We start from the raw sequence: 12949 nt of genomic DNA, 5'->3' as shown, positions 1-12949 counted from the left end.
CAATCACCGATTCATGATTGAGACATTAAAAATCCAATGAGCAGGAAGATTGACATTTCAGGCAAAAGCCCTTTATCAGGATGGGATACTAAAAATTCAATGCCTAATATTGCTGTCTCCATCCACATCACCAAAACAAAGTAATCTCATGTACACCGATGCTGCTAGTGGGATCTTCCAATGTACAAATTAACTGTATGCACGTTAAAATACTTAATTGGCTACAAGTTTTTTGGGGGGGTGTCCTGGAGGGGTGAAAGATGCTATTTGGAAATGTAAACATTTGTGAGACACACGGACATGCAAAAAGTGGAATATGCTTCAAGACAAGGCAATGCTACTGACTGGTCGGGGCATTGTCATAGAGAATGTACCTGTTAATACTGATAGACAGTTAACAGCCATGTTTTATTTAAATTTTATGTCAAGATGGTTGAGTGTAATATTTCCAAGTCAGTTCTGAGAAATAAATGAGTGAATGGCTCTATCAATCAGATTCATTCTCCTTCCATGACGTATAATGATGGCTTCCCCCCCCCCAACCCTTTTGATTTAGTATTTCCTGATGTATGCAAAGGCAGTAAAGCCTTGACAAAATGGTGCCTTCCTTTCAGCTATACACAAGCGCTGTGCTAGGAAAGCAGAATACGGAGGATGCTGGAAACCTGAAAAAGCAGCGGATTATGGCAGCAGCTAGGTGGGGACAGAAACAGAGTCAAAGTCTCTGCTATGTGACCTTCCTTTTAAAATGGGAAGCATTAGAAACGTAATGGATTTTCAGCAAGAGGATGAGCAGGCACGCCAAGGATAAAGTGAGGGCTATGACAGGGTGGGCAACAGGGGTGATGGAGTAACAGAAACACTACATCTCGAGGACAAAGGGGAACAGAGATTGGGGTCAGAATAGGTACAAAAGATGCGTCAAAAGCAGGTGGAAGAATAGAAAATAAAAATGGGGGCAGTGTTTTCCAGGTAAAATGATTGAATTCAATGTTGAGTTCAGAAAGTTGTAAAGTGTCTAAGCCAAGCTGTTCCGGAAGCTCACACTGGAACAGTGCAGTCAGCTGAGGACAGAAATGTCAATGTGTTTTGTAAAGTAGTAACCCAATCTGTGTCTGGCCTCTCCAATATAGAGGAAGCCGCGTTGTGAATGGTGAGTACAGTCAGCTAAATTAAGAAAATAGTTTACGCGCTTTCGCACAAACGATTATTTCAAACGATTCCCAGGCTGAGATGTCAAAAGATTCCACACAGCAAGTTGGATCATTTTTTAACGTGAGACGGGTCACTGGAAATAATTTATAATATGACTCAATTGACTAGATAGATTTGACCGTCTCCACACTGTTTGTGTGGAGTTTGCACGTTCTCCCAGTGTCTGCGTGGGTTTCCACCGGGTGCTCCGGTTTCCTCCTCCAGTCCAAAGATGTGCAGGTTAGGGTAGATTGGCCATGTTAAATTGCCCCATAGTGACCAGCAGTGTGTAGGGTAAGTGGGTTAGCCGTGGGAAATGCAGGGTTACAGGGATAGGGCAGGCAGGTGTCTCAGTGGGTTTGGGTGGGATGCTCTTTGGAGGGTCGGTGCAGACTCAATGGGCCGAATGGCCTCTTTCCACACTGTAAGGATTCTATGATTCTCTGACACATTCAGATAAATAAGGCCAACGTTATGTTTTAATTAGTTCCTTGCTTTTGATACCACCGTTACAAAACCTTTACACCCAATCTCTGGTTTACCCGATGTACAATTTATTTTAAAATCTTTCTCCCCCAAGGGTTTGCCGATTTATATAAAATTTGTCCATATTAATAGTAACATTTCTGCAATGGTCCTATAGCATATCAGGAAGAATTTCTGCAATAAATCCTTGAGGAGAGGCATTGAAGGTTAGGATCAGTAGGGTAATTGGAAACATTACCTTATGTTACTTCAGCAAACTTTTAATAGTTCTCAGCTGTGAGCAATGAAAGACAATTATGAAACCAGAGGTTGAAGATGACTGAAGGAATAATCAGTTTAGTTTCCCCAAGGGAAGGTTCTGGTCGATAAAATTAAGGTAACGCTACATCTTTTAGCTCAGATTGAATTCAATCCAAAAACGCAGCTAAACCAACAATGGGCTTTCAATAAACTGTCAATAGCAGGAGTTCAGTGCGAAAACTATGCCCAAGGTATTTAAATATTTATTCAGACTTTGCTAGAAATTAAGCTGCACAAGTCAGTATGCCATTAGCAATGCAAATGAAATGTAGTTGGACTCCAAGTCCCGACTATTGGCAACAGGAGTGAAAAAGTTTGAATGCATCACAACACCATCTGTCTGGGGAGCCAGAGGGGATTACGATGCACGACAGTACGTGCAACTCTTGTGGCGGAGCACGGACCTTAGAAAGACAGAGCCATCACTCTTTTCTCTACTTCATATTTTCTGAAACCATGAAAGTCACATGAAATATCGGGGAGGACCTGTACTGTCAGACCACGTGCGGCAACGCACGCAGTAACATCTAGTAATCGTGTGGAAAGCTCTCCCTGTGGTAACCTTGCACATTGTATCAACTGGAATCTGATTAGGAAATGTCCAAACATCTGGGGAGCAAAAGTGGAATGAGCTTTCAATCCATCCCTTGGGTTCCTTCATGTAACCTGGTAACAATGCTTAAGGAATCCCAGCATCTAGTCAAACATCCAATTTCTGGTTGCCACTATTTCAGTGACATTGACAGTCGAGTCGTCCAGGTCTCCTTTTACATTTGGGCAACATTTTAATGAAGAGGGTGGTGTGTGTATGGAATGAGCTACCAGAGGTGGTGGTGGAGGCTGGTCCAATTACAATGTTTAAAAGACATCTGGATGGGTACATGAATAGGAAGTGTTTAGAGAGATATGGGTCAAATGCTGGCAAATGGACTAGATTAATTTAGGATATCTAGTCAGCATGGACACTTTGGACCGAAGTCTGTTTCTGTGCTGTACATCTCTATGACTCTCTAATTAAAAATCAACTAGGAAGGCATACTCTATATCTTTAGCTCCAGCACAATCTAAGCTGCACAGTGCTTTCACAATCTTGCACTCATGCCCTCCCATGTGATCAATACATCGGGAGTCTGGCACAGGGTGGTGCAAATTATGTCTTCCTCCGCCGCCAATATTGTTTCACCACCAGCTTTCTCAGAACACTGGTGAGAAGTATGGAAATCTCAACAGTAAGCACAGAAGGGTTCCTGGTGTTGGTGACAATTGGCACCTCCCTCCTTAGATTCAAGATTGAGGACGATTCTTCTCCAATGCGGTTCGATGGGTACCAACATGGCAATCCAGTCCGACTGTTGTAATCATAGTCAACATTGAACCACTGATCATCCCAAGGACAACACTATTAAAAAATGACAAATGTGGTTGGCCCCGATATGTTGGCGTTCACCAAACAGACAGCCAACATTGTTGGCTTGGCGATATTCACAGGACAGAAAGTGGACACATGCCTGAAAACGTTCTGTATGGAGACCAGAGTCAGTCTGACCAGTGAGACGCACAAAGCTCCACCACCAGGATGCTTATTGATGGGACATGAAAGCTCTCAACATCCAAGTTTCACAGCTCACAGGCACAAGCCAAAGACAGAGGCAACTTCTGGATCGCTGTGACGGTAGCTATGGCAACTAGGCAACAGGCGTCAACACTGAAAAACCCTGATCCACAATGACACCTCTATCTATTTGGAAGGTCTAGGGGAGCAGAGGCATCTAAACACAGGTTCCCCTCTCAGCCACAATACATACACACACTTGGAACATTAATGTCCCTTCTTTCCTGTCGCTGGTCAAAGTCTTGGAACTCCCTCCCAGACAGTACTGTGGGTCACCTACCCTCTTGCCCCATCGCAGCCAAGGCAACAAACCACCACACACTGCTGAGCATTTAGGGATGGGCAATAAACGCAGTACAATCCACATCCCCCGAGCAGCATTGTTTAATTTAAAAAGCAGCACTTGCACCAAAACCTACCAATCCTTTCATGGATTGGTCTCTTTAGCCATTCGCAAATGTGCACTGTCTGAAGCCAACCCATTGCCATGTTTTGCCACATCTTCATGTAGACAGAAGGGTGCTGATGATGGCACTACCTGAATCCAATTGTTCCAATAAGCATGGCTACAGCCTTGCCCTATTAAGCTATTTAGTTCTGAACAATGCAGAAAATCTACAAGCAACCATCATTGCAAATCCATAAAAGGATCACAGATTCGGGGAATGAGGCCAATCAGCCCATCATGTCTGCACCAGCTCTCCAAACGAGCATCATGGTTTTGAGCCATTCTTCTACCTTTTCCACATACCATTCATGCTTGTTTGACTCAAAACACACAGTCATCCAAGGTCCTCTCGAATGCCTCTGTTCAATGTGCCTCTACCACCTTTTTAGGTTGTGCATTCTAGACCCTAACTACTCGTTGGGTGAAAAAGTACTTTCTCACATCACTTTAGCTTCTTTCTCAAACCATGTTGAACGCGTGTCCCCTCGTTATTTAAACTTTTACAGCAGGCCAGTTTCTATCTACTCTACTCAGCTCCTTCATGTTTTGAAAGCTTCAATCAGAACTACTCTTAGAACCCCTGCAGTGTGGAAACAGGCCATTTGACCCATACTAACCCTCCAAAGAGTATCCTACCCCGACACACTTACCCTATCCCTGACTTTCCCATGGCTACTCCACCTAGCTTGCACAACCCTGAACACTCCGGGCAATTTAGCATAACTAATCCACCTAACCTGCACATCTTTGAATTGTGGGAGGAAACCGGAGCACCCGGAGGAAACCCACACAGACACGGAGAATATCTGTGTGAAGTTTGCACAGTCATAGAGTCATAGACATGTATAGCACAGAAACAGACCCTTCGGTCCAACTCCTCCATGCTGACCAGATATCCCAACCCAATCAAGTCCCACCTGCCAGGACTTGGCCCATATCCCGCTAAATCCTTCCTATTCATATACCCATCCAGATACCTCTTAAATGTTGCAATTGTACCAGCCTCACCCACTTCCTCTGGCAGCTCATTCCATATACACACCACCCTCTGATTGAAAATGTTGCTCCTTAGGTCCCTTTTATATCTTTCCCCTCTCACCCTAAACCTATGCCCTCTAGTTCTGGACTCCCCCACCCCATGGAAAAGACCTTGTCTATTTAGTGTTGTACCAGCCTCCACCACTTCCTCATTCCATTCCCGTACCACCCTCTGCGAGAAAAAGTTGCCCCTTAGGTCTCTTTTATATCTCTCCCCCTCACCCTAAACTTATGCCATCTAGTTCTGGACTTCCCCCACCCCAGGGAACAGACTTTGTCTATTTACCGTATCCATGCTCCCCTCATGATTTTATAAACATCTATAAGGTCACCCCTCAACCCCCAATGCTCCAGGGAAAACAGCCCCAGCCTATTCAATCTCTCCCTGTAGCTCAAATCCTCCAACCCTGGCAATATCCTTGTAAATCTTTTCTGAACCCTTTCAAGTTTCACAGCATTCTTCCGATAGGAAGGAGACCAGAATTACATGCAATATTCCAAAATTGGCCTAACCAATGTCCTGTACAGCCGCAACATGACCTCCCAACTCCTGTACTCAATACTCTGACCAATAAAGTTGCCCAACGGTGGAACCAAACCCAGGTCCCTGATGCTGTCAGGCAGCAGTGCTAACCACTGAGGCACCCTAGTTACCCTTCAGGCAGATGACAAGGACCATATTCCCCATGACTGTGGGTAACTACAGTAGGGAGTGGAATGTTCAATTGTATCATCTATTCAAATGCTTTAACAGATGCTGGTTATAAATGTGCTAACCTAATCACGTATTGACTTAATATGTTGGAACCTCCTCAACTTAACCTGTGACACACTCGGACTCAAATCGATGCCAATCTCACCAACAGCAGTTGCGTGCATAGAGTCATAGAGATGTACAGCATGAAAACAGACCATTCGGTCCAACCCGTCTTTGCCGACCAGATATCCCAACCCAATCTCGACCCACCTGCCAGTACCCGGCCCATATCCCTGCAAACCCTTCCTATTCATATACCCATCCAAATGCCTCTTAAATGTTGCAATTGTACCAGCCTCTACCACTTCAGAGAGCAGCAGCTACACAGTGATGTAAAGCAGCTTAAAACACTGGGGTCTGGGAAATTACGGTTCATAAGTTTTCAAATTTCATGTCAATTAGATGCCATTAACGTTTATACACAGTAAGCATAAGTGACCCCAAAAAAGCAACAAACAATTTGCCCGTTTGCCAGTTTGCTTCCTCCCACCCCATCTAACTACGTCCCTGCCACAGGCCAACCATACTAATGAAGCTGCAACTTATTTTGATTATTCAGCTGCCGAGGGAAACCTGCGCTTCACATTCAGCTGATCACTGTATTCATTTTAGCCATGTGCTATTAAACTGTGGTGCTTATGGAGAGTCTAAGCTCATAAAGCCATGGCGACAAATTTGCAAGTGCATAAGTCATAATCCCAATGATCTCCACTTATTCTGCTCATACAGCACATGAAATATTAGGTTTAGATTTCAGTTTTATTGTCACACATACACATACAGGGTACAGGTGGACAGTGAAATGTCACCACACACGGTCCTATTTTAGGAATAAAGTGCCAAGGTGCAAAATCTTAGTTACAGGACTGAAGAGATGAGGAAGTAAGTTAAAAAGTCCAGTACTACAGTTTTCTTCGTATATAAACAGGAAACTAAAGTTAAAATGTCAAATCTTTCATTCTTTACTTGGGCCGTTAATCTGATTGAAATTAATTTTTATTAATTAATTAACCTTTCGCATTGGGCCCCATAAAGCTGATGTGATTTCTTAACCGGTGTCATTGACGAGTTTTAGAGTTTATGAGACCTCATGCTCTGGATTAAGAGGTGTCCTGCTGATCGGAATGTGACCACAGAACTGCGGAAGGCCATTCATTCCTGAGCTAACCTCTCAACTGCAGTCACGATGCTCTCTCTCCCAGAAATGTCAGGGCTGACACAACTGTCAAAACGGGTTAAGGGAACGGTACTGAAAAGCAATTCTGAAGTGCCTGTTGTATAAATGGGGCCCGGACATCTCAGCCAGCTGGGTAAGACAGATTAATGCAGAAAGTGCGGCTGGAGTCCTGTTCCAGCTGAGGCCAACTTAGGAGCTGACCCTGAGAGTGCAGGGCAACAGCAAACCATCACTGACAAACCTCACCACTTAAAATTGCTCAGTATAAACAGATCAACAGATAATGAGTTGAACCTCTTGGTGAGGATGGAGCTATTTAGTGTGCCTTGCCTTCAGTATTTGCCTGATCGTACCTTGTTTGGAATGTGCAATTTAGACTTTATAACTGACCCAAGCCTTATTTTGAAGATTCCAATTTGTATATTTGCTCATATCTTTTCCCGTGACTTCACAGAATCCCCACCATGCCAACAGAGACCATTTGGCTCATCGAGTCTGTACCGACCATCCAAAGAACATCCCACTCAGATCCATCCCTCAACATATCCCCATCACCCCACATTTAACTGGTTTACCCACCTGGCCTGCACACTCTTGGACATTGTGTACAATTTAGCATGGCCAATCCACCTCACCTGCACAAATAGCCATTGAGTCATACAGCACGGAAACACACCCTCCGGTCCAACCAGTCCACATCGAACATAACCCCAGACTAAAGAGTCCCACCTGCCTGCTCCTGGCTCATATCCCTCCAAATCTTTCCGATTTATGTATCCATCTTTTAATGTCTTTTAAATATTGTAACTGTACCCACATCCACCACTTCCTCAGGAAGTTCATTCCACACACAAACCACCATCTGTGTAAAAAACATACCTCTTACGTCTTCTTTTAAATCTCTCTCCTCTCATCGTAAAAATGTGCACCCTAATCTTGAAATTCCCCATCTTGGGAAAGTGACCATTACCATCAACTCTATCTATACCCCTCACTATTTTATAAACTTCTATCATGTCACCTGTCAACCTCCTACACTCCAGTGAAATAAGTCCCAGCCTTTCTTTATAACTCCATACCTGGCAACATCCTGGTAAATCTCTTCTGAACTCTCTCCTGCTTAATAATATCATTCCTATAACTGGAGGAAAAAGTGAGGACTGCAGATGCTGGAGATCAGAGCTGAAAATGTGTTGCTGGAAAAGCGCAGCAGGTCAGGCAGCATCCAAGGAACAGGAGAATCGACGTTTCGGACATAAGCCCTTCCTGAAGAAGGGCTTATGCCCGAAACGTCGATTCTCCTGTTCCTTGGATGCTGCCTGACCTGCTGCGCTTTTCCAGCAGCACATTCCTATAACTGGGCAACCAGAACTGGACACGATATTCCAGAAGAGGCCTCACCAATATCCTGTACAACATCAACATGACGGCCCAACTCCTATACTCGAAGGACTGAGCAATGAAAGCAAGTATGCTAAACGCCTTCTTAACCACCCTGTCTATATGTGACGCAAACTTTAAAGAATGATGTACCAGCACCCTAGGTCCCTCTGGTCTGCAACACTACCCAAGGACCGGCCATTAGTCTTTGGACTGTGGGATGAAACCCACGTGGGCACTGGGAGAATGTGCAAACTCCACAAAGCCATTCACCCGAAGCTGGAATTGAACTCAGGCCCCTGGTCTGGTGAGGTGTCAGTGCTAACCACTTCAATCAGAACCAACAAACTGAATTGAATTCCGTTAGAACAATTTTCCAAATGCTTCATTCAATGTGCATTGGTGTCCCACAACCATCTACAGTCACATCTCCACTGAATCATGAGCAGAAAGTTAGGAAAGGAAGAACATAATTTTTCCAAAATGTGAATCCCTATTGGCCTGACAGTTGTTGTAATCCACACACTTGGCCAACTCCTACTGTGACAGCTATGCCCCTTGTTTTCAAATGATATTTGTCATGCGACTAAGCAAATGGGACCAGGAAGTGATCCAATAAACAGAATCGAGTGAGGGCAGTCCAACAGGACAGGCACTGATGGAAGGCCGTACCAAAGGTCATGCAGAGATGCAGGAGGTCAAGGCATCAGGAGTAAAAGGAGGATGAGGAGAGGTTACCCTTTCTCAATGATATGGTGCTGGAGTTTATTAGGTGAGGATACAGTTCACTGCATTTATGAAGCAGGCAGAGAGTGCATCTAAGGAAAGATGTGGTCATTGTAGTAATGTCACAGGAAGGCCAAGACCAACGCTGCGGGGGTGTGGATCCAAATCAATTCATAAATCTGGAACGTCCCTGAGTATTGCTGACAATTCTCATCGATTGCCGCAGTAAACTGAAAGAATTGCGAATGCTGGAAATCAGAAACAAAAACAGAAGTTGCTGTAAAGGCTCAGCAGGTTTCCACAGCTCCACACATTCTCACCACGGATGCTGCCACACCTGGTGAGCCTTTCCAGTAATTTCTGTTTTTTTTTGTTGTAGTAAACCTACCTGGTTCACTGACATGAAAGGAAATCTGCTGTCCTCACCTGGTCTGGCCGACATTGACTCCAGGTCCACACCAACATGACCGAATCTTAACTGCCCTCTGAAATGGCCATAGCAAACCACTCAGTTCCAGGGCAATCAGGGGTGGGCCACAAATGCTGATCGTTGCCAGGGACACCATGAAAGAATGAGGAAACAAAATTACAATGTCAACCAGCGTGAGGGCAAGGAATTGTCCCATTCTACATCCACTGGGCTTAAAGAAATGGAGGTGGGACGAGACCATGGACGATCAACATGGGAACAATAGCTTGATTGGAAAAAAAAGGTTAAGATTAGAGTGGTGCTGAAAAAGCACAGCAGGTCAGGCAGCATCCGAGGAGCAGGAAAATCGACGTTTCGGGCAAAAGCCCTTCCATCTGGAATGTCAATTTTCCTGCTCCTCGGATGCTGCCTGAGCTGCTGTGCATTTCCAGCACCACTCTTATCTAGACTCTGATTTCCAGCATCTGCAGTCCTCACTTTTGCCTGGAAAAAGGGTTAACTCCAGGCATAGTATGACAAACAGAGCTTGGGGTTAATTTATGTTCCAGGGAGATGGACTAATAACGTGATGGATGCAGAGGGAATTTGCCTTTAAGTAACTGCAGTAACACAAATTCCGGCTGAACAATTGAATCCATGTACCCACAACTGAGAGCTCAGGGAAAGCAAAGCACATTCTGTCCTGAAGCCTGTGGGCTAGCTATCACTTTCTAATTTTGGATACAACGCCACCAACTGAACAGAAAAGAAGATGAACATCAGTTCTAACTCATAATCCCAACAATGCCCGGATGCCATGAAAATATGGCTCAGTGGTTACACCAGGGACCCGGGTTCAATTCCCATCTCGGGCAATGTCTATGTGGAGTTTGCACATTCTCCCAGTGTCTGCGTGGGTTTCCTCCCACAGTCCAAAGATGTGCAGGTCAGGTGAACTGGCCATGCTAAATTGCCCGTAATGTTAGGTGCATTAGTCAGGGGTAAAGGTAGGGAATGGGTCTGGGTGGGTTGCTCTTCGGAGGGTCATGTGGACATGTTGGGCCAAAGGGCCTGTTTCCACACTGTAGGGAATCTAATGTAATCTGAAACCAAAGTGGTCATGTTTCAGGAAACGTAGGCTTTAATTGTTAATAAATCTTTGAAACCCCTCAAAATCAACCAGATCAACAATGAGACCACTGTGTTCAGAAAACTGATGTGTATGTCTAATGCTGTTCTACTAAATGCGTTTGGTGCAGTTTTTACCCGAATATTATTTTATAATGCTCCTGGCTTGACGTACTAAAATTACTAACAGAGAGTCCAGCAAACCTTGTGATATTATGGCTGTGGTTTTATCCTTTTTCACAATTTGTGCCCATGTTTGGTGCAAAAATGTCTTCACAGTCACGGGAAAAGATATGAGCAAATATACGAATTGGAATTTCAAAATAAGGCTTGGGTCAATTTTAAAGACTAAATTGCACATTCCAAGCAAGGTACGATCAGTGAGTTCAGATCAGGCAAGAAGCACTAAGTAGCTCCATCCCCATTAAGCGTTTTGACTCAATCGCTCCATTCCCTCCCTTCAATCCCTCCCCCGGTTCACAGCTCCCATCCAAAACTGGTGGAAGGAAAAATAAAAACGATGAAACAATCAGCAAGTGTTCTAACATTATTCTTTGAATAGAATTCTCTGCAGTACAGCATCAAGCCCATTGTTGAACTGTTAATCCAGAGACTTTAGTCATATTCTGGGGACCTGGGTTCAAATATCCCTATGGCAAATGGCAGAATTTAGTTATTTAATGGGGAGAATTATTTTTCTCTGTGGGTTGAAGTCATGGAATTTTCTTCCCCAGAGAACAGGGGTATATTTTTATGGCTAAGTTAGGTTCCTGGCAATGGAGTCCGAGGGTATAAGGGAAAAGTGGAGCTGAGACCACCAATCTGATTCCAGCAAATACTGGAGCAGGCTTTATAGATTCATAGAATCCCTATAGTGTGGAAGCAGGCCCTTCGGCCCAACAAGTTGACACCGACCCGCAGAAGAGTAACCTACCCATGACTAATGCACCTAATCCACACATCCATGAACACTATGGGTAAATTAGCTTGGCCAATTCACCTGACCTGCACATCTTTGGAATGTGGGAGGAAACCGGAGCACCCAGAGGAAAGCCTTGCAGATACGGGGAGAATGTGCAAACTCCACACAGACAGTCACCCAAGGCTATAATTGAACCCACGTCCCTGGTGCTGTGAGGTAGCAGTGCTAACCACTGAGCCACCATGCTGCCCATATTGTTGAGCAGAAGGACCCATTCCTGCTACTACTTCATGTAAGTTTGTTGTCCATGTGTGTCTGCCCTGACAAAGGGCAAAGTTGCTGCCCTGATATTAATCTTGAGTGATATTAATCTAAGGTAAAGGGAGCAGATGATTTGATGCCTGGAGTTTGAACATAACAGCATAACAACTCGGAGTATGAGTAGGCCATCTGGCCCTTTGAGCCTGCTCTGCCATTCAGTAAGATCATGGCTGATCTTTTTGTGGCCTCAGCTCAATTTACCTGCAATCTCACCGTAACCCTTGGTTCCTTTATTGTTCAAATAAAATCTATCTTAGTTTTAAAAGCATTTACTGAAGTAGTGTTAACTACTTCACTGGGCAGGGAATTCCATTGATAAGGGATAATTGCTCCACAATTATATAAGATTAGGGCTGATTTGATTGTCATTTAACACTATCTTTTTGCCTATCTCTCTGTAACGCTTTACTCCTTCCTCAGTCTAAATGCTAACTCAGCTCCAAATGTATTCAGTGTGAAAACCCACTTTGCTTTCTGTGGAAGAGAATCCAAATCTCAGTGATGCCCAGTGAGAAGAAATTCCTCCTTATGTCTGTCTGAAATGAGAAAGCCCTCGTTTTGAAATTCTGGCCCCTGGATCTAGATATCCCCCCACAAAGAGAAATTACCTGCTCGGTCTTTGCCACGTCAATCCCTCTCACCACCTTCCGGGCCTTGTTTGTGTAGACCAGGTCAACAGTTGGTCAGGGGCAGAATTGAGGCTCAAGAGGCCAGTGTCTGGCATCTGGGGAAACAAAGGAGTTTGTCTTGGTATGTGGGGATGGTTTGGAATGGAGAAGTGGGTGTGTCATTTGAGACTCTGGGGGATCAACAAAACTCGAGGTTCCTGCAGTCGGTCACCTTGGCATCTTCTCTGCTCGGTCTTCCAGGCTAAACTAGCAGCTAGGTGTCAGTGGTAACTTCATAATACTGATTTGCAGTATTTTTTTAGAGAGAAACCCTCCAGTCTTTCCCCATGGCCTACTCAGAACAGGATGGGAAGGTGATGGCCTTGTGGTATTGATGTTGGGCTGTTTACCCAGAGAAGATTAGATTAGATTAGATTAGATTA

The 12949-nt window shown here is 44.4% G+C and overlaps 1 protein-coding gene across 8 annotated transcripts in view; it reads right to left on the bottom strand.

The window, feature by feature from the left end:
• The window catches only part of LOC122553085 (1-phosphatidylinositol 4,5-bisphosphate phosphodiesterase beta-4), a 533291-nt gene that overhangs the window by 486375 nt on the left and 33967 nt on the right, over positions 1-12949 (bottom strand). For 2 of the 8 annotated variants that reach the window (XM_043696591.1, XM_043696588.1), the window contains exon 3: positions 12507-12622. The exons of the other annotated variants lie outside the window; for them this stretch is intronic. The gene's annotated coding sequence lies outside the window, so the exon portion shown is untranslated. The remainder of the gene's footprint in view (positions 1-12506; positions 12623-12949) is intronic. 8 annotated transcript variants of the gene reach the window in all.

Source organism: Chiloscyllium plagiosum, chromosome 9, assembly GCF_004010195.1.
Source record: "Chiloscyllium plagiosum isolate BGI_BamShark_2017 chromosome 9, ASM401019v2, whole genome shotgun sequence".
NCBI classification, from domain to species: Eukaryota; Metazoa; Chordata; class Chondrichthyes; order Orectolobiformes; family Hemiscylliidae; genus Chiloscyllium; species Chiloscyllium plagiosum.
Note: the sequence above shows the minus strand (reverse complement) of the source record. Positions and strands in the feature narration are given on the sequence as shown.